We start from the raw sequence: 21754 nt of genomic DNA, 5'->3' as shown, positions 1-21754 counted from the left end.
CTGTCAGCCCCTTGGCAGAACAAAGGGAATTCAGTCAGAGAACAATTGGGAAAAAAATATAGAATTAAGATACAAACTTAAATTTGAACAATAGGTCATTTTCTGATGAGACATTCTCTTTAAGTGAAGAATCCCTTTAAAAAGTCAGCATCCAGGGCAATCCTTCAAACCTGTAACTCGCCCCAGTATTAATGTGCATAAAAGTCGGTTCACATTAAAAGTGTTGTCCGCTACTTTTGTGATTTTCTATTGATGACCTATCCTCCTTGAATTCAGTGAAACCTGCGCCTGTAATACCAACAGCGCGATCTGCTTTGTGCGCAGTGCTGGGAATCAGCTGATCGGCGGGGATCCTGAGTGGTGGACCCCTGCCAATCATTTAATGATGACCAATCCTGAGGCTGGGTCACCAACAGAAAGAAACAAGGAAACAAAAAGTTACAAAAGTTCTAGAACTAGCCCTTTAAACAATTGTTACAAAGGGACTGTAAAGTTACAAAACAAATCCCTTGAATCCCCTCCTTCCGGCAAGAACTGCAGTAACACACAAGCCCGGCTGTATGGCGGCAGCTCACGTAACACAACGCTCCACAATAGTTATACTGTAACTGGAGAAGAAGTTTGCTGGCGAGCTTGTTACTTACAGCAATGGAGGGAAGCGCCGTGATCCTCGGCCCGCAGCAGACGCAGCACTAAAGGCCACTCCTCAGCATTACACACATCACTCCTTCCCAACTAGTCACAGTGACATTGCTCACATGAACGCTCATGGGTCTGATAGAGGAAGCAGAGCTCCAGCACAGGAAATGACAGCCGAGCCCATCCAGGGCTCTGTGGGCGGCCACCATCCACGTTAATCATTACTTCCCGAGACAACAAAGCCCCACAATGACCTTTATCAGAGAAAAGGCTGGACCGTCTCAGAGTAGAAACACAAGAAACCTCAAGACGTTGGGGAACGCATGTCCTCATAGTGAAACCATTACATCATAAGCATATAATCCCGACCACATGACGGCAGATATGGGGCCGCCAGGTATCCTGCCACGGGGGTTTCCAATGGAAAATCATCGCCGTTTACTGAGAAGCGTGGCGATGTAACATCTGGATTGCCGTTCACGAGAAATTCTTGCAGCAAAAAATGACTTTAATTGCCTAGAAATGACTACTGCTGCCATAAGTCACAGCGAAGGACGGCTGTGCACCCCCGCAACTGCGCAGAAGCGAATGGGGTCGCAGTGCGAGCTGTAGGCTGCCTCCAACCGTGCGAAGTCGCAGGGCTTCTCGTCCCGTCGCAGCCTACATCACAGTGTAATCCTGGCCTAAACACACTATTAGATCAAGCGGATTAATCTGAGTATCTATGATCCCCGTCAGGCCTTAGGGCAGAGTCACATGATCGCGTAGTTCAACGCTGCATATATAGCGCAGTGCGGACCTGCGCATCGCCACCTATGGCAGCGATTTTACGCTATGCATGACAGTGTATCTCACACACAGTCCTGCAGTGTTTTTCTGGTTTCTTTTTTTAAATGTCCCATTTTGACACTTAGCGATGTTGCGTATATATACGGTATTTATTCCCAACGGTGAGCATTTCTGGTGTTCAATGAAAAACTGACAGTTTCCCATGCAATTTGTATAGGTTTGATGCGTTTGTGATTTTTGACCTGCGACTTGCATCCGTTTCACATCTGTTCTTTATGCGCATCTTTTACTGGGCTGCATGTTTTTTTTTGTAATCTGGCCCCCATAGTAACAAACGCATCACACTCGCATGCAAATCGCATGGCATTCAATTGCAATTTAGTTTTTTTTACACACTCCCATAGAAAATAATGGAAGATTCTCGAACACCAATCCCACAAAAATAGGACATGCAGCGCTTTTTCAAGGTTCATTTATTTTTCAGAAAAGCCCCAACGTCCCACCACCAGATTTTCCTGCGCCATTTGTTTTTAGAAAGTACTCCTGATGCGAGGAAAAGAAAAGTGGAAGAAACTAAGCAGGAGGCAGACGTCACCGGGACCGTACAGGAGATAAATGACTAAAACCAGTTCCAATAACTTGAAAGGAAGTTACATCAGGCAGTTGCACAAGGGTGCGCAGTCAGGATGACCTGCCAGAAACTGCCTGGAGGCAAGAAGACTTTATTCCATACAATATACTGTCGACTTGAAAGAGCAAGGGGTAATTTTCCGCAAGTAAAGGTGGTCTGCGGTGGGTCAGTTATCCAAGGCCACCATATGGCAGCACATCCAGATCTCTCGTGTGCAAGCCTGACGTTAGATGAACATGGGGTTCACTAAGGCCCTATTATTACATGAACGCTTATTCAGTTCAACGCTGGATTGTGCAAAACTTAATAATTGTTCAATGTAAATGATGCCAGCGACTGAATGGCGAATGATAGTTCGTTCACTTATCGTTGGTCATCCAGTTTATAAAAGGCATAAAAATCAAATGATGATTGGCATGTGTAAAAAGGCAGTCAGTCATCTATGAAGGACTGCCTGTTCACTGTGAAGTGATATCCAGCCTGCTCCACCTCCCTTCACTGAACTATTATCCCTCCTGTGTGAAAGCCCAGGCGCTATAACCACTGCAGCTGCTGTCCTGGGTAACAGGACCCTTAAATGCAGTCATATTACAACTGCGTGAAAGGTCCTCAGAGATAAAACTGTTACATCCATTCCTTCACCCCTTTCTTTCAACTATGCAAGCAAAAATAAAAGTATCAAGAAATCCAGCACTGGGACTAGGCAGCAGTCTTCCCCTCCCCCGACCCTCCCCAGCCCCTACCCGCAATACTTCCCAACTAGACAATGGACCCTGTCACACATCCGTCGTGGTTTACATTGGTTTGAGGATATGGATGTTCCACAATTGGACTGAAATGCAACTTGCACCCTAATGAACATCTTTGGGACCAACTGCATCAGGAAATATAAATACCACCCATCTTCTTTGAGAGAACTTGCCAGACATTTGCAGGATGAATGGAGGGAAATACCAATTGAAGTGTATCAGAAGTTAGTAAAAAGTATGCCACGGAGAGTATTCAAAATTATTAGGGCCAAATCAGACCCCTCTAAGCATTAACGTATGTAAATAAATATTACTTTCGATTCTTGCTCATGTGTCCAATAACTTTTCGCAGGATAGTATAAGTGTTCACCCATTTATCTAGTCATAGGTGCAGCGTGTATTATAACTCCACCATAAAGCTCCTCTGAGGGTTACATTTATGCCAATAGCGTCTTATGACAGTGATGCTTCCCAGCCGGCACCACAAGTGACATTTACAATGGCCAGCCCCCTTCTACATGCATACAAGTCTAAGAACAGACGTGGTCTGGTTGCCCCTCGTGGCCTGGAAAGAAGAGGCTGGCAGCAGATTACGCAGGGGGCCGTGGAAATCATTTTGGTCGCTGACATCTATGATGAAAGCAGCGATCACATTCACAAAAGGGAGAAGAAGAAAAAAACCTGATATCTAAATGCCGGAGGGAGCGGAGGAACTGGTTTGTCTCACCACTACAGGACACCCTATGGATTCACAGGCACTTAGAGAGCAACAGGAAGTGCAGCGACTCCACGAGCCACGGAGGAATAATCCTGGCATTGTTACTAGCCGGGGAATTACAGACAACTACAGGAGACCTCGGGGATTAGACTAGAGAGAAAAGTATCAGGTCAGGCAGCAGCACATCACAATGGGAGGCAGACAGAGGAGGAAGATCTGCCAACCACAGCCCCGTCCTCGCCAGCCAACGCAGATCTGATAAACCTTCTACAGACTACATGTAGAGAACTGATATCATAGCCGTGTCACATAGCCAATATGTAACCTGTAGGATATGGGGACAGCCACAATGGACAGATCTGCAGACTTCCAGGGAATGAGGGAGTGCTGTTCTCAGGTCGGGTGCCCTCTAGTGTCTGATATGCAGAAGTACAAGTCCTTCTGGGGAGGGAGTCTCCCTGTGCCTCCATTACTATAGTATGAGCTCTGGGAAATAAGGAAGATGGAACATTACCTCTGCAGCGCCACCTTTCGGAAGGCAGCAATCCTGCAAGTGAGACACTTTATCCAAGCCTTGTAGCAATGACTTCTGACACATACGCTGTAAACCCCTGCATGTATAACGCAATGTACCGCCATCATTTTTCGCAGCTCTGTCACTTAGCGGCGTTGCATATAAACACCACACACATGCGATGTAATTGCGCATGTGCCGCATTTTGTAAACACCTCTAGAAAATAGGGCTCTATTGCACATTTGCGGAAAAATAGAACGAGCGCCATTCTTTTTTACGTTTGTATTTTATACAATGTATAAAAGTGCAAAATGTGACTGGATCAATGGAAATCAATGTCCGGTCATTGACTAGTCACTGCATGTTCTGCGCACACAATACGTTATTAAATTACGCTAGTCTCATTGTTGGCCCCATATCTGTGTCAAGTCTGCAAAAAATGGATCAAAAGAAGAAAAAAAAACCCCAGACAACACGGGGACATCTACTGACAGCGGGATGACGGGGCTTATTCACACAAGCGATCATCATGTCTCTGTGCTGTACATTGGCAGCTGACTGCACACGGACCCCATTACAGGCCACGGGGCCGTCCAGCCCGCTTACTGGGACCACCACTGCATTCACGTCCATGGTAGGGCTACACAGGGGACTTCGGTCACGAGACGTCCGCCGCTGCCCAAGTCGCCATGTAGCCCAAAGCTTATGGTAACCGTTATTTCCAGCCAATTAAAACCACAGCGTGTCCTATTCTGGTCCGATTTCCCAGATGTCGGTCGCCCAATCAGATCAATGGATGCACAAAACATACAAAAGAAGAACGCAATCCATCAGCGCTCGTACGGATGACGTTCTGACACCCATGGACTCTCCGTTTTCCACCGATCATTGATTACAGCAAAGTAATCCTAGAAGACAACTGACGATCTCTCTTTTTGCACGCAAGAAAAAAAACAAAAAAAGGGACAAAAATCTAAAATAAACCCCCTTTAGGGCAGTGTACCCCTCCTGTACGGGGTCACAACGTATCATCGTGCGATACACGGCACGCTTCAGCTCTAGGCATGCTATAGTGTACCGCTGTCACACCAAATACCAACCAGGGGGTACACTGTATATGCAGCGCCTGGCTATAGATATATAACCGGTGCGATACTCTGCAGAGAGGAGTCTGTGAAGCAGCCATCTACGAGCCGGCCCAGCAGTATGATGCCATCATGGAAGGATATGTGCGGCGGCGGTATTAATAACTGGTATTTGTCCCATCCCAGCCAGGACGAACTGTCGGCTACGTTGTTAGGAGGATTTTCTTCTACACCCCCAGTGTAAATCCTAAATATAAGCCCCCAGCGCTGCGGACCTCCCGCGTCAGATTAGCCATTCTTTATATAGTCCCACTGACCGCTTTGTTACAATGGTTTACAGGACGGCCCCCCGTCCCACCCAAATCTATATATATGTCCCCAGTCGTCACACTGTTCCTCCTTGTATGGCTAGAGCGTATCAAAGAAACACAGGAACGCTACAGTTAAAGGGGATGTCCCGACCTAGACAAACACCGGAACGCTACAGTTAAAGGGGATGTCCCGACCTAGACAAACACCGGAACGCTACAGTTAAAGGGGATGTCCCGACCTAGACAAACACCGGAACGCTACAGTTAAAGGGGATGTCCCGACCTAGACAAACACCGGAACGCTACAGTTAAAGGGGATGTCCCGACCTAGACAAACACCGGAACGCTATAGTTAAAGGGGATGTCCTGACCTAGACAAACACAGGGAATGCTACAGTTAAAGGGGATGTCCTGACCTAGCCAAACACCTGTAACGCTACAGTTAAAGGGGATGTCCTGACCTAGACAAACACCGGAACGCTACAGTTAAAGGGGACGTCCTGACCTAGACAAACACCGGAACGCTACAGTTAAAGGGGATGTCCTGACCTAGACAAACACCGGAACGCTACAGTTAAAGGGGATGTCCTGACCTAGACAAACACCGGAACGCTACAGTTAAAGGGGATGTCCTGACCTAGCAAACACGCGCCACGTCTCTCCACAGGTATGACAGCGCAGCGCCATTCACTTCAGTGGAGCAGAGCTGCAATACCAGACGTGGCCTGCGGACTGGCATGGCGATGTTTCTGCAATCCTGGACAATCCCTTGACGTTTCATTGGTTACTTGTTTACAAGCGAATGTTATCCACGTAAACAGAAGGTATTTGTGTATCGATCTCGTCAGATTACGATTAAATAACAGCACCGGGATCGGTGAAAGAAAAATAAACAGTTCTCATTTCCATCACGAAAGAAAACCTTCACCCATCTAATAAATCATCAATTGTAGAAGGGAAGGGGGACGGCTTCTCCTTATGGAGACTGTCAAGAAGCTTTAAAGGGGTTGTCCCGCGCCGAAACGGGTTTTTTTTTTTTTTCAACCCCCCCCCCCGTTCGGCGCGAGACAACCCCGATGCAGGGAGGTAAAGAAAGCTCACCGGAGCGCTTACCTTAATCCCCGCGCTCCGGTGACTTCTCTACTCACCGCTGAAGATGGCCTCTTCCTCCGTGGACCGCAGCTCTTCTGTGCGGTCCATTGCCGATTCCAGCCTCCTGATTGGCTGGAATCGGCACGTGACGGGGCGGAGCTACACGGAGCTACACGGAGCCCCATAGAAGACTGCAGAAGACCCGGACTGCGCAAGCGCGGCTAATTTGGCCATCGGAGGCCGAAAATTAGTCGGCACCATGGAGACGAGGACGCTAGCAACGGAGCAGGTAAGTATAAAACTTTTTATAACTTCTGCATGGCTCATAATTAATGCACAATGTACATTACAAAGTGCATTATTATGGCCATGCAGAAGTGTATAGACCCACTTGCTGCCTCGGGACAACCCCTTTAAGCAGGCTTTTTGTAGATGCAATGCTTTCTGGGAAATTTCCCAGAAAGCACTGCATAGATAAAAAAAAAAAAAAGAAGTTGTTCTCATCCTTGATTCTCAGTCCCTTTCAAGATTCTTACCTGATTCTTAGATTCAGCATAAAAAATACCCTGAATGTGTGTGCGCACCCTAAAAAAAAAATCAAGTCATACAATTCACCCTGAGCCACATAAGCAGCGCCAATCAGGGGGATCGCGCTCGTTCGTCTACCTATTCAGGGTGCACAAGGGGATAAAGGATCATCTTGTCTCACTGCTGTTAGCAGCACATCCCCCATTCATACCGGGAGATGTGCTGCGTGAATCATGTGATCACATGACGAACAATTAGCAGCACGTTCTTAGAACCCAATGATTAGGCAAATGAGTGTTCTAACAAACATTCTTGCTCGGTTATTGGGCATGCAAAGACTTTACCTACTGTGAGAAGAATGCATGGGACAGCGGGGCAGGAGGAGCAGCGCAGTATACAGGAAACAAGATGTTGAAGGGGTTTTCACACTACAGAATTGCTTCACAGCCCCTCTGTCCTTTCTGGCTGCTGCAGACCAGAACATGTGACTGCTGCAGCCAATCACAGATTACAGCAGTGACCTTCAGTGATTGGCTCCAGCAGTCACATGTCCTAGTCAGCAGCAACCAAGGAGGACAGAGGGGTTCTGTATCAATTTTAAGTTGTGGGGAAACCCCTTTAGTGACCAATCCATCTGGAGCGCATCTAGGGCAGATTCTATGTAATAGCACAAGTGGTGCACGCTGCCCAGATTGGGAGATGCTGATAAGAAGGGGTGCAGAGGGGCGTAAAGTGATAGAGAACGCTGCCCGCCGGTCTACCAGCTACAGGGTCATTCCCCGGATATATTCATATAGTTAATATTGTCAAGTGCCGGAGGAGATCGGACCAGTGGGTTTCAGGTCCGGAAGGTGACCAGGGAATATAAAAAAACTCAGATGACGCACAACCGATCATTTTTTAAAGTTTATGTATTATTCATAATGTGACGGCGTCCATGACAGCACGGAGGTAACGTGTATTTGCATTCACGCAGACCTCAAACTGATTTGAAGAGGATACAAAATAATTTCTTTAATCTGTGTGATGCACAAGGAGGACTGAAGGCTGGGGATTCCAATCATACCTATATTATATATATATCTATATATACACCACCCCAGGGCGGATACGTCTCTCTGACAACCACAGCCTTCCATAAATATGGCCTGGTTACTATGACAGCGCGCCATAATAGATCAACAGGAGTCAAGCCGTCCACACCTAAGTACATAATGCTTCCTAGACACCCCGCCGCAGAGCCGCTGGATGATAGACACTAAGTGACACATTAGGAACGTTATCAGCGCTGCGGCTGAACAGACAATTACAGGCCATTTTCTGGCAGGGAGCTGCAGCGAGGGCCCCGGTTCTGCGGGGTGGTCCATGGGATTTGTAGCAGAACAATGGCAGTCGGCAGGGTGCCTGCGGCTGGGTTTACGTTCCTAATAAGTACACGGAACAGCTGTTTAGAAAAATGTTCCCATAACAATACTAATCAGTTGTGAGAATGGCCGGCTATTATTTCACACTAATGAGATTTCACTGCACACCGTCAGGGTACATTACTGAATGTGCAAAACCCTCAGCAAACAGGCGAAAAATGCTTTTTTCTTCTTCTAATCCTTGTAATTACCAGGAGAGGAAGTCATTGGGCGATGGCAGCGCCAGCCGAGAGCGCCACTAAGGGAGAGAACTGCGGAAGGGGCAAGAGCGCTCGGGAACCGTTAATAGACATCTGTCTGCCTGCAAACCAAACAGGTAAAAGCAGGAAGCAGCTTTAACGCTCATCACACAAAGACATAAGACGACTCTTTGTGAGTCCCTACTGCCATTTCTAAGGACCATTCCAAGTGTATGCACAGCACTAAAAATGTAGTACGCACCTACCAAAAATATACAACCCAGTCCTAGCTACCAACTCCCCATCTACGGCACCAAGGATCCTACCAGTGTGCAATCAAGGCGCTGGTTGCTGCCACATACTATTCTACAACTTGCACAGGACCAAGAGTCGATGGGTTAAAGGGAACCCGTCACCCCCTTATGGGCACCAGATGTCCAGGGATGTACTGTTTATACTTACCTGGCCGCAGCTCCTGCGCGGTCACCCGTGAAAGTCGTTGCGTAGGGACTCCTCTCTGCAGGTTGTGTGCAAGGACGCGCAGAGAGGACGCCACTCCGCTGTAGTCTTTTACAGGTGACACCACAGGAACGGGAAACCAGGTAAGACTATCAACTACATCCCGGACCCCTCAGGACCTGCTCTATGAGTACCATAATTTAGTTTATGGTGCTTATAGGTGGTGACAGGCTCCCTTTAAGGATCCATGGATGCTGATGCAGATTTGGCGGTCCATTTTACTCCGGTTTTTGAAAAGGTGAAATCTGTGCTGAAAATGTGCATCATAAAGGGATACGCCGCAGATTTAAGATCCCCACCGCAGATCAACGTGCGCAGCAGGCGTTCCTCAGAGCTTGTGGATGGGATTTCTCGAAATCTGAAATCACTGTTTGTACTGTAAACGTTGTCATTTTCTGCAGACAGTCCTACTTCAAAATAGCCACCGCATTTTGGAAAGCTGTAAATAAAATCTACATGTATGGAGCCAAAAACCTGCAGCATTTTACAGGTTAATGAGGATTCGAGGACAAATCATCCACATGCTGCAGAAAAACACAGTCCTGCAGTATTTTGCGCCGGATCTGCGGTGTAACCTCCAAACGGAGCGCAGATGTGAAAGCAGCCTAACAGAACTCCGGATTACAAGAGTTCTAAACATCACTACTAAGGATACAATGTAATAGAATGTAATCAGACACAAATTCTTCATTCCCAACCACATGCACACACAGAAGTAGTCCTGCGGGCCAGTATGGATCTGGCTGCATCTTTCTGCTGTATACACTCATTGGGAACATCCTCATCCTCCATTGCTACCGGGAAGGGGGAATTCTAAGTATTTGTGGTGAAAACCAGAAGCATTCCTTGTCTTGTCCGGGTGTGAGAACATCCCTGATAACCACATGACTGGTAATAAGGCACGGCACACAACTAATCACATGGTTGGCGAGACATAGCCCGACCCCAAGCACCGAACCCATGCTAGTCGGATATATAAAGGAGCAAAGTGGGGAAAAGAAATCTCTACATAAAAACCTAAATGCTTTCAGTAAGGACTTCATAGTGTTAGAAAGCAGAGGCGATTCTGAAATATTACTGACTTCATTGTTGCCTTTTTAGAAGTCCTTTCCTAATTAATGCTCCTGTTCAGTAAATGTACATTTCTCTTCTTAGATTCTGTCTGATTTCTTAAAGTAGCTAAGCAAAAAAAATAAATAAAAAAAAACCCTGCTGATTTCTTTTAAAAATAGTGCCACTTTTGCCCATGGGCTGCGCTGAGCTCCAGACCATCACAGAGGAGTAGAAAGTTGCCACATTTTCTAATCTCCGTCACACTTACAGGGGTTGGTCCACAAAACCAAATGATCCCCCATTAGGAGGATAGAAGAGTATTGCTGATTGACAGGTCTGATCATTGGGACCCGTTGCATTCGGGAATGAAGGCACTGCGGCTCCATTCACTTCAATGCAACTACTGGAGATCCACCTGGAAGGGAGAACATGTGCGACCAAAGTCTTCCATCTGGGGCGCATCGGACCCCAGTTCATTTCATCGTGGCGGGATGGAAAAAGGGAAGTGCAGAACAAATCTAAAGGCCGATTTACAGAGAATGATTATCGCTCAAAATTCGTCCAAACGACTGCTTTTTGAGTGATAGCCGCTGCGTGTCAATGCGCGCCCATCGTGCACTTACCGTGCACTCTTCTTTCATCGTTGACTTCAAGTCAGCATGAAATCCTTGTCCCTGATAACAGGGACGGCATGCTGTGTTCTCTGCGGGCAGTGCTGATAGCATTGTATGCAAACGCCAGCCCGCGGCAGAACAAAGCAGATGTATTTAGAGAACAGACCACCCTCTGTTCTCTAAAGCCATGCAAATGAAGCTAGTGAGCTACTAATAGGCTAATTAGCCCATTAGTAGCTAATGCAAAATTATCGCTCAAAACAGTTTCTGACGAATTTTGAGCGATCATCTGTGTATGTAAATGGGGCTTAACTGTATATGACAACTATTTTTGCATGTCAGAGAGAGGACTGGGGTAATGAAGTAGTATGTGCGGCAGAACACCCCTTCAGCATAAAAGCTTCAGTTATAGAAGGGCTCATTGACACATGCAATTTCGGTTTGTGAAAAGCGGTCCGATTTCACTTGCGTGTGTATGCATGTCGCACGCGCTTTTGTTGCACATGTGCGCTTCTTTTTATGTCTGTGTCAAAACAAAAAAAAGAAAAAAAAACAAAACAAGGCAGCCCGACCGACAACATTGTTTTCGATGTCCCCTAAGGCTGCCTTCACACTCGCGAGAAAATTGCACGTTTTTTAATTGAGCAATGTGAGAGTAAAAATGTAAATTCTGAATCCAATGATTTTCAATAGTTTCATTCCCATTTGCAATGACTTCACTCACGCGATGTGGTATTAAAAAAAAAAAAATAATTAATTAAACATCGCAGCATGCCCTGTCTTACCATTTTTTCGTCTCCCAAGTTTCCCCGCAGCGCCTCCTTTTGATTGCACAAACTTGTGATTTTCGTGCAATACGATTTTTAACATTAGAAACTCCCATTGACTTTTATGCGAGAAAATCGCGGGCGGCAGCGCTGCGAGATTATGCTTAGGAAAAAGCGTTGCTGATGCTCAAAAACTCGCAGGAACAAGGAGGCGATTTCCTCAATCACCAGTGTGAAGGAGCTTTAGGAGTTTGTTTATTTGTTTATTTTTGTTTTACGCTCCCACAGCGGATTCTAGTCCGCAATTATGGACCAGAGAAGAACAGGCTGCGTTTTGTTTTTTAAATGCGGACCATTGGTTCAGTTAACAAATGTGTGAACTCCACTTACTTAAATGGACCCGTGTGTGTTCAGTCCGTTAAAAAAAAAAAAAAAAACACACAGGGATCTGCCCGTGCGAACGGCGCCTTGGTTAATTTCTGATGACATTCTGTTTAAGAAAGCCTAGAAAATTTGGGAAGTCTTTAATGTCGGCTGCCTGGCATGGGGGAGATACTGGGTAAGTGAAGCGCCCCGACGACCCCACTGTGATAGCTCAGACTTGTCTATAGCTCTCCTGTACTGGGGACATCAAGTTACCCCTGCCAAATCCAGTATCACTTCCGGTTATTGTTCAGAAACACTGTACACTGGACTACATGATCCGGCTAGAACAGTATTTCCCTGAGGAGAGAACCCTACGCCAAAAATGGACTAACTGCAGCTCACCCGGCGCAACCTCTACACCGGTCAACAGCAAACAATATTCAGCCAATCAGCTGCTAGAATGTGCCCTGCTGAGGTTTAGGATGCTTCTTACTGTTTCCTAAGCTGGACCCTACTGTAGACAGTAGCTCTAAAAGTGATCATCGCCCTCATGCAACTTTATTTCCAAGTCCAATCATTACTTTGAAGTGCTGATATTCTTACATTAGTTGTCTCTGTCTTTGGTTACTATTGCCTTGTCCTGAATGCCACAGTGTAATTTTGGCCAAAGCCTTAAGGGCTTGTGAGCGTATTTAGCCTGCATATTACACATTTTTTGCGCTTGTAATACACAGCGTTAAAAGGCCCATTAAATTTACAATGGGAATTCAAACTTTTTCAAATGTGCGAATTTTTCTTGTGAAAAAAAAGTCAGAATATCCTATTTTGGCGCGCAGTACGCACTATTTTAGTTCCTCTGAATGAGCCCTAAGAAAGGCTAAACGAGAACACGGAAGGCAAGTGGTAAGGCAGCTACTTTTGCTGAAATATTTCCCTTCGGTTGCCTAGACACAAACAATAGCAACTTGAAATAGAAAATGTGCAGAAGCTTCTTAAAGGGACCCCGTCCCACCGATGACGCAGTCTGAGCTGCAACTACAGGAGCCGAACATACTCACATGTAATCCAGCATTTAGAAGAAATTGTTATTTTTCTGCAAAGCCCGGCATGCAGTTATATCTAGGGCTCCTGCACAGCGGCGAATGCGATATCGCTGCGTTTAACGTGAATGTCAATAAAACTTTCTAGTGTTAAAAACTTGCGATTTTTGTGCAATGCATTTTCAACATTACAAAAGTTCTATTGACATTCGCGATATCGCGATCGTCAGTGTGCAGGAGCCTCTGGGCAGGTATAATGATGAGAGTTGTGGTGATTAGATGGACGGTCTTGTCACCTGAGGTCCTACAAGTGGTTCCACCCTTGGCTTATAAAAGGCTCTCGGAGGCTCCTTGTGTGTAGTGACCTCTTCTTCCGCTTGTGTGGAGCTTGTTGACCACTAGACACCTCTACGACGCAGAGAAGAGATTTCACCTGTTACCAGAGTCTGAGAGGGGCGCGTGACTACAGCGAAAGTGGACCGATATACCACAGGATAACACCATACGTAACCCAAATGCCTCCATGCCCACCTGTATCACATCTTGTATCCAAGCTAGAGGTGGTACAACAGGGTACTAGAGCCTCCATGCCCACCCGTATCACATCTTGTATCCAAGCTAGAGGCGGTACAACAGGGTACTAGAGCCCCCATGACTGCCCGTATCACATCTTGTATCCAAGCTAGAGGAGGTACAACAGGGTACTAAAGCCCCCATGACTGCCCGTATCACATCTTGTATCCAAGCTAGAGGCAGTATAACAGGGTACTAGAGCCTTCATGCCTGCCCATATCACATCTTGTATCCAAGCTAGAGGCGGTACAACAGGGCACTAGAGCCTCCATGCCTGCATCACATTGTGTATCCAAGCTAGAGGTGGTACAACAGGGCACTAGAGCTTCCATGTCACCCGTATCACATCTTGTATCCAAGCTAGAGGCGGTACAACAGGGCACTAGAGCTTCCATGTCACCCGTATCACATCCGCACGGCCTGCAGCTCTAGCTGCCGGCACCACATATCGCAGGAGGACAACCACCACCCTGCATGGATCAGGCAATAGACAGCTTCTCTTCTAGAGATGCAAATAAAGCAACGTGCGACCCAGTGAACAGCCGTGACGTACCCAGCGGTATCCGCAGGGTCCTCTCTAGCGGTGGCCGGCTTCCTGGTAATTACTAACCTGACTATCAGGCACATTCCAGTGGCAGTAACACAATAGTGAGGTTTATGCTGGGAACATCTGCATCTAGGAGGCTCCTCACCAGTAAACACTGCGCTCCTCAGCAGCCTTATTAGGCCATAATGTGCGGGAGGAGAATTCATCCACTCGGCCCGGGGACGTATCTCGCCTTCACATCAATACAAACGGGTCTTATGACTGATAAGGCTGGGCAAGGAAGAAAGAACCACATAATCTGTCACAAGACCGATAGCACATCGCCAGAAACCCGCAGCACATTCATTATACGGCAGATGTCACCCCTTTCTAGGAGCGCTGCAAAACTTTTTTAATGCAGAATTCAAAGCGGTTCGATTATTAAAAAAAAAAAAAATATATCCGGACATGTGATAAAACAAAAGCAGTATATTCCTGAGATCAGCGATTGGCTGCAGTGGTCACATGGGCATCCAGGCACATCACTGCTGCAGCCATGTAAACAAATTACGCCATTATTTTATCACATTTTATCAAATATCTCAAGACAACCCCTTTAGGTCCCATCAACACTAACCACATGCAAGAAACGCTCATGCACCAGTTAGTGACATGTTAACACATGGAATAATGCAGGTCCATCTTAGAGAATTAACCAACTATATATGGGTATTAGTGTATCTTGTCGCCACCGGAACTGTGGGTGGTGACAAGATACAGGCTCTTTAACAGGCCAACCACACCTCCCTCAGGTCCTGGAAATCAGTACAAAGTGACAGGAGCATAACCAGTGCTCCAGCGGCTTACCCCTTGGCACACCGGTTTTATTCTACTCTGCGGCGGCCTCCCTGCACTGCCCAGTGGCGGAGGAAGAGAAGCTTCACCGGCGGCCTCCCTGCTCTCTGTAACAGTGGGCGGACAATGAGGGAGCGGCGGCGACAGCAGCAGCCCAGCGCTGCTCTTACAGTGAGTGCCGGAGGGAGGGGGATGGGGAGGCTGCAGGGGAGCGACAACACAAAGTAGCTGCGGATGGAGGGGGACAGAGCTTGCAGAGGAGCGCGGATATAGCTATGTAAATGCGGGAAGGTAGGGGGACGGGCAATGCAGGACAGCGCTGTGGAAGGAAGGGGGATGAAGGTTGCAGGGGAGCGGAGACCGTACTAGGGAGGGAGGTGGACGAAGGCTGTAAGGGACCGGGGACACAGCAATGTAACTCCGGGGACAGGAAGGCTGCAAGCCACATTGCACACTAAGGACCTTCTATGCTTGAACCAATCGGCAGCTAGGGGTGTGAGAGGGGCGTTCCTCCTGTCAAACCCCTAGCTTCCGGTGGCGTCAAGATACACTCATACCCTATAGATGCAACTTGGGAAAGCCACATCTCAGCATGGATTACTACTACTGCAACATTCATATATGATGCATCTAGAGCACACGTTAAACAAGGCCCGCGGGCCAAATCCATCCCACCACCTTTTTATCTGTGGCCCGCCGGCCGTGCAGCAACAAAAAGGGATTACGCTCACCCAGCCTGCAGCTCCACCGCGGCAGTGCAGAGTCTGTGACTACTGACTATCTTCCCTGTAGGTCTCTTGCCCCAAGAGCTGACAGTAGTGTCTCTCGGCACTCTGTACACAGGGTAGTCCGAGAACCTGGCTGCCATTCTACATACACGAAAGGGGACTAGGAATGGGATGAACTGGGACAACAACATTAAAAAGTTGGGAAGAGAACGGCTCCTCCTTCTAACAAAGCCTGTTGGCTGGAAGCTCCGCTGTGAAGGGAGAACTTACAAGGGGCACAAATTATAAAGGCAATAAAAGCCACCTGAGCTGAAATAATGCACACAAACTGGATGCTGTGCATGCCGGGCCCTATGCACAGAAGGGACTCATTAAACGTGAGCTCATGCACTGAGCGTAGTCATGAAAGGCCAACCTCCCAGGAATACCCACTACTACCATGTGGACTTTATGTGAGAATTACTTTATTGCCTGTTGCTGTTTGTTGAGTGTATACATACATATATATCACACACTCACTGCAGGTTCATGACATCGGGGTTAAACCGGCGGTCGCTGTAAAAAGTATCAAAGAACCATGTCCTGGGAGATAGCGCTCCATAATCAGATTGTCCTTTGTACTCTACACAGCAACACAAACTGCCCCATGCCAGGTGCTACTCAGCCGACTGCCCCATGCCAGGTGCTACTCAGCCGACTGCCCCATGCCAGGTGCTACTCAGCCGACTGCCCCATGCCAGGTGCTACTCAGCCGACTGCCCCATGCCAGGTGCTACTCAGCCGACTGCCCCATGCCAGGTGCTACTCAGCCGACTGCCCAATGCCAGGTGCTACTCAGCCGACTGCCCAATGCCAGGTGCTACTCAGCCGACTGCCCAATGCCAGGTGCTACTCAGCCGACTGCCCAATGCCAGGTGCTACTCAGCCGACTGCCCAATGCCAGGTGCTACTCAGCCGACTGCCCAATGCCAGGTGCTACTCAGCCGACTGCCCAATGCCAGGTGCTACTCAGCCGACTGCCCAATGCCAGGTGCTACTCAGCCGACTGCCCAATGCCAGGTGCTACTCAGCCGACTGCCCAATGCCAGGTGCTACTCAGCCGACTGCCCAATGCCAGGTGCTACTCAGCCGACTGCCCAATGCCAGGTGCTACTCAGCCGACTGCCCAATGCCAGGTGCTACTCAGCCGACTGCCCAATGCCAGGTGCTACTCAGCCGACTGCCCAATGCCAGGTGCTACTCAGCCGACTGCCCAATGCCAGGTGCTACTCAGCCGACTGCCCAATGCCAGGTGCTACTCAGCCGACTGCCCAATGCCAGGTGCTACTCAGCCGACTGCCCAATGCCAGGTGCTACTCAGCCGACTGCCCAATGCCAGGTGCTACTCAGCCGACTGCCCAATGCCAGGTGCTACTCAGCCGTGCCATAGACCCCACATGTGTAGCCACCAGTGCGGTCTGGGCTCACTTTACATGTGTTGGATGTGTTGCAAATTTTCGCACAGAATTTGGTTGGCATTTCACAAACCTGCACTCCCATGCTGCAGAAAACGTCTGGGTAGATATAAGAGGGGTTTGCAGAGTTTCAAATCTGTACCACAAGCCAATTGTCAAGGATTGATTGGAGAGTCGTGGACATGCATGCTCGCCTGTTAACGGAACCCCCCGATTCGGGACAAAAATCTGTCCCAGGACTAGAAAGAGGAGGGGATACATTACCTGCATCTCTCCAATCCGCTGATTCTTCACCATCCAAGATGGCTGCTGCAAATTTCTAACTACCCAATGCACACTGTGCACTGCTCTGATTGAATAATGCTGATCACATGGACACGACCAATGCACTCTGGGAGATTAGGTAGTCTGAAGGTTGGGTCAGCCATCTTGAACTGTTGAAAATCGAAGTGGTGGATCGGAGGGATGACAGAGAACTGCAAAAAACATGCCCCGGCACCCACTTCAGTCCCAAAACCGAAGTGTTGCTCTAAGTTTCATACAGTTTCATTAGGACTTCCACATTCTGGGTATTTTCACGTTAGGAACTCGCAAGCAGCCACATTTCATCACAACTACCGTAACCACAAAGAAATAACCGTCACCTCCCTGACATCTTGTGTCACCGGCCATAGTAACCTCAAGACATAGAAACACTGAGGGATATGTGCAACTTGTTAATCCCCTCAGGACCACCAACATTACCTGCTACGGGGCTACGTCATGACCTAACAGATACCGTCATCCATACGGTTCTAATCAATGAAGCCGAATAAATGCCCACTGACGAGGCCGCAGGCGCGCCTGCGAAGGGTGAAGCCGGGCAGTGCATGGGAGATGGCAATAATTACTGACTAGAACCCAAAAAGCTGCTCATGAGACAGAAATACCTATAAGCAGGCACAGAAATACCTTGCAGAGGGCGGTTTTAGTAAGTTTCCAGAGAAGTTTGGTGCTCCTCCAAGCATTCCAATCTATTGAGAAATGGAACCAGAGAAGGAGGAAAATAAGTCAGGAGCGGAATAACTGCACAATCTCAGGAGACTCCTTCTCAAAGTCCCCATACACAGGAGAAAACTCCTCCAACCCGGCTACGTCTCCGCCAACTGTCGAACACGCCATCTGTATGATAGGATACAGAAGATGCCGGGGCAGATTAGCATTGGGCAGCTGCATTTTAATGCCCCATCCTTTTTTTCAGGGAAGAGAAGTGCTGTCTGGCAGCGGCACCCCCTCTTCACCCTGTTCAGAGCACAAACCAACTGTACACATTTGAGTGGATGAAGAGTAGATGCCGGCAGAAGTATTTGGGCAGCCACCGGATGCGTGTCAGCACCATAAACGTTTGCCCCACAAGATGAAGATATACATCATCCATAGGAGAGGAGTAACAAATTGGTGAGGGTCCGACCAATGGGACACCCACCAGTCCAGAGAATGGGGGTCCTAAAGGTCTTCAAATGAATTGTGTGGCAGTCAAGCATGCACACCACCTCTGCATTCATTTTAATAGGACTATCGAAGAGATTCGAGTTCAAGCGCTCCGCTATCTCCCACTGAAATTAATGGAAGAGCAGTGCATACATTCGATCGCCGCTTCATTCATTCAGGGACCTTTGAGACCCTCTCTCATTATTTTGGGGATCCAAGCAGTCAGATCAGATACTTATCCCCATTCCTGTGAATAGGGAATAAGTTCATTTGGTAAGGACACCCACTTTAAAAGTAAGTGAACTTTTTACAAAGTTTTGACATGTCAGAATGACAAAGTTTTGATCAGTGGGGATCCTGCCGGCGAGACCCCCAACGATTATTGAAACAAGGGCGCTGCAGCCTTCGGCTTTCTTCGCTGCCTATCTGCTCCTCTCAGCAGCTGAAGACAAGACGCATAGAGGTCTATGGAAGATGTCTATATGCCTCTAAGAGCCCAACTTCAGCTGCTGAGAGGAGCCAACAAGCAACAAAGACAGGCAAAGCAGCACAGCCTTGGGTGAGCGCCGCAGCCCCCTCATTTTAGTGATCAGTGGGGGTCTCAACAGCAGGACTCCCACTGATCAAAACTTGTTGCTCTGCCGTGTCAAAAGTTTTAAAAAGTGCAGCTGTGACTGAAGCCCAACATGCAATTCGCTCAAGTTAGGAAAACAACATTATCGCAATGACTTGTGATAAAGAGCCCCTGGCACAAGCAATATGGCACGGAGTGGCACAATGTACCCAAGCCAATGTGACTTTCAGCAGCAGTGAAAACCCAAAGTTGTATGATTTCTACTACGCTGCAAGAGCCACCACACAGACCGGGCCACCGGGGATCATTATTTTAAGGAAAGAAGGGGCATTTCAGAATCAAACCTGGTTTAAAGTCTGACTCCGAACTGATCTTCGAGTCGGAGGCGGTTTGAGTCGGCCTCTCCCTGCCTGCAGCATGCCACTGACAGCTCTCTCCCTGCTTGTGTATAGGGACTGAGCGGCCAGTCAGCATACTGCGGGCAGGTAAAGCCCGGCGCAACCCGCCCTCGACTCCACGCCCTGTTCCGAGGCAAACTTGAAAACGTTTATTTTGAAACGGCACAATAGCCTATCCACGTAGGCATGTCTGTACCAGGTCCATGCTGCCCTTGTTTTAGGCAGCATGCCCCCGCGGACAGGTTCCCTTTAATGCTGCGTCGGCCTACGTTTTCCTTGCACGGCAAGCTCCCTCGGGCCATCAGATTGTGCAGGGGACTGCAGGGACGCAACAGAACTAGTCCAAGCTTAGACCCCGTCCGCATTCACATCACCGCTGTAACGCGATCCGTGATGGGAACCATGGAGGACTCTCCATATTGGTAACGCCTACAGATCAGCTTTAAAAGGGTTTTTTCAAGTCATACAGAGGGCAGGAAAGAGTTAAAAATAAGAGTAAAAAATTATATTCAAAGCTCCATAAACCCACAGCTCTTCACCGCTGGCCTTTACATTGTGATGTTCACATCCACACGTGTCCGCAGCGGTCACGTATGTATACAGAACACCGCCGCTGCAGGCAACGGCCAGCGAGGGAATGAAGCAGCACATACAACTTGTTTGTAAACGTTCCTGCCCTCCGTACAACTTGGAAACCCCCTTTACGCGGTGCTATGGTCGGCCGCTTCTAGCCCGATCTCTGGTGGAATGCGACAGACGCCTCGTTAACCACGTCCCTCCGTTCCCACACAAGAGGCTTGTGATCATCACACCGGCTTCCTGCCACTTCCAAGCACAAACTCCATGGAAACAAACTGCAGCTATTTTTATCGTCTTCCATCCCGACCGCTATTCTTTTTTTATATAAATATAACTTGAGTGACTCCAAACGAAGTGGTAATTACTCCAAACTGCTGGATTTATGTAGCAGGGAGGGAGCTGGAAGTCCAGCGGTCAGCAGCCATCCATTGACTACATAGGAACCGCAGAAACAGGCTCTTCGCTACATTTCTTCACTGAACTCCCAGATCGCAGCCGATCGTTGAGGGTCTCGGTGGGAGGACAATACAAATCGTTTACCCTGAAAGCCGCGGAAAAATGGAGCATGCTGCGATTTTACCTCCGATTGCAAAAGCCGTAATTGGCTTCCGTAAGTGTGAAGGAAGAATCAATTTCCCATAGCATGCTATGGGCGGTACTTGCTGCGGATGCGCAGTTTGGACGCCCGCCGTGGATTCCGCAGCTAATACCCGCCTGTGAGCAGGAGCTCTCACAGTAATTCCACCTGCTCCGTCTTTCTCCCCTGCTAAGTGTTTGGAGGAATCGCTGGTGTGCTGAGCGGCTGCTTCTGAAGTTGCTGTGTCTTCTCTGACGTCCGAAGAGATGATGAAGTGATAGGAAGAGAGACGACGTTACTTCAGAGAAGCCAAGACAGCGTGCGTAACCTCCTTGGAGCAATTACTGAGGTGGAATATCTGGGGACAGAAACTCTTATTTTAATAAACTGTATATAGAAGTGTTTATAATTATGGGCTGGATGGAACGAGAAACTAAATTTTTCATGGGACAACCCCGTTAAGGCCGGCTACACACGAACGGAGTCGCATTGAGGAATCTGAGGTTGGCGTCTGCACAGCGGATCCGCAGCAAACACCGTTCGTTACATCCTATGGAAAACCACTACTTACTGCACGCTCGTGGAAACCAACTGCGGTTTCTCCGAGTGTAGGAAAAATGGCAGCACGACCCATTTTTTTGCACAGGCTCCGCACGGACGGCTTCCATTGGACTCAATGGAAGCAGTCCAACCCTCAGCCCTTCTGCAAGGACATTGCAGAAAGGTCACGAGTACCTGCGTCATCACCTAGCAGGGATTATAAAAAGATTTTTTTAAAAAGGAGAAAAAAAAAAAACTGTACTGCGCCTATCTGACAGCGAGCTGTGCAGACCATCCGCAGTACAGGACAAGAAGCAGGTACACACGGAGTCTGGCCGGGCACGGGGTCGGATTCCGCTGCAGGAACCGACCAGTTTGTGTGCAGACGGCCTAATAAATTTGTCTGATGGAACGTCATTAAAAGTAATGAGGCGCCCAGCATATCACATGACCGGAGGGTG

At 48.1% G+C, this 21754-nt stretch overlaps 1 protein-coding gene across 2 annotated transcripts in view; it reads right to left on the bottom strand.

Annotated features, from left to right (window-relative positions):
- The window catches only part of RNF19A (ring finger protein 19A, RBR E3 ubiquitin protein ligase), a 94257-nt gene that overhangs the window by 40821 nt on the left and 31682 nt on the right, over positions 1–21754 (bottom strand). Inside the window, exon 1 of one of the 2 annotated variants that reach the window (XM_066578385.1) lies at positions 645–793. The exons of the other annotated variant lie outside the window; for it this stretch is intronic. The gene's annotated coding sequence lies outside the window, so the exon portion shown is untranslated. Of the gene's footprint in view, positions 1–644; positions 794–21754 lie in introns of those variants that run through there. 2 annotated transcript variants of the gene reach the window in all.

The sequence above is a fragment of the Eleutherodactylus coqui genome, chromosome 9 (assembly GCF_035609145.1).
Source record: "Eleutherodactylus coqui strain aEleCoq1 chromosome 9, aEleCoq1.hap1, whole genome shotgun sequence".
In the NCBI taxonomy this organism is placed as follows: Eukaryota; Metazoa; Chordata; class Amphibia; order Anura; family Eleutherodactylidae; genus Eleutherodactylus; species Eleutherodactylus coqui.
Note: the sequence above shows the minus strand (reverse complement) of the source record. Positions and strands in the feature narration are given on the sequence as shown.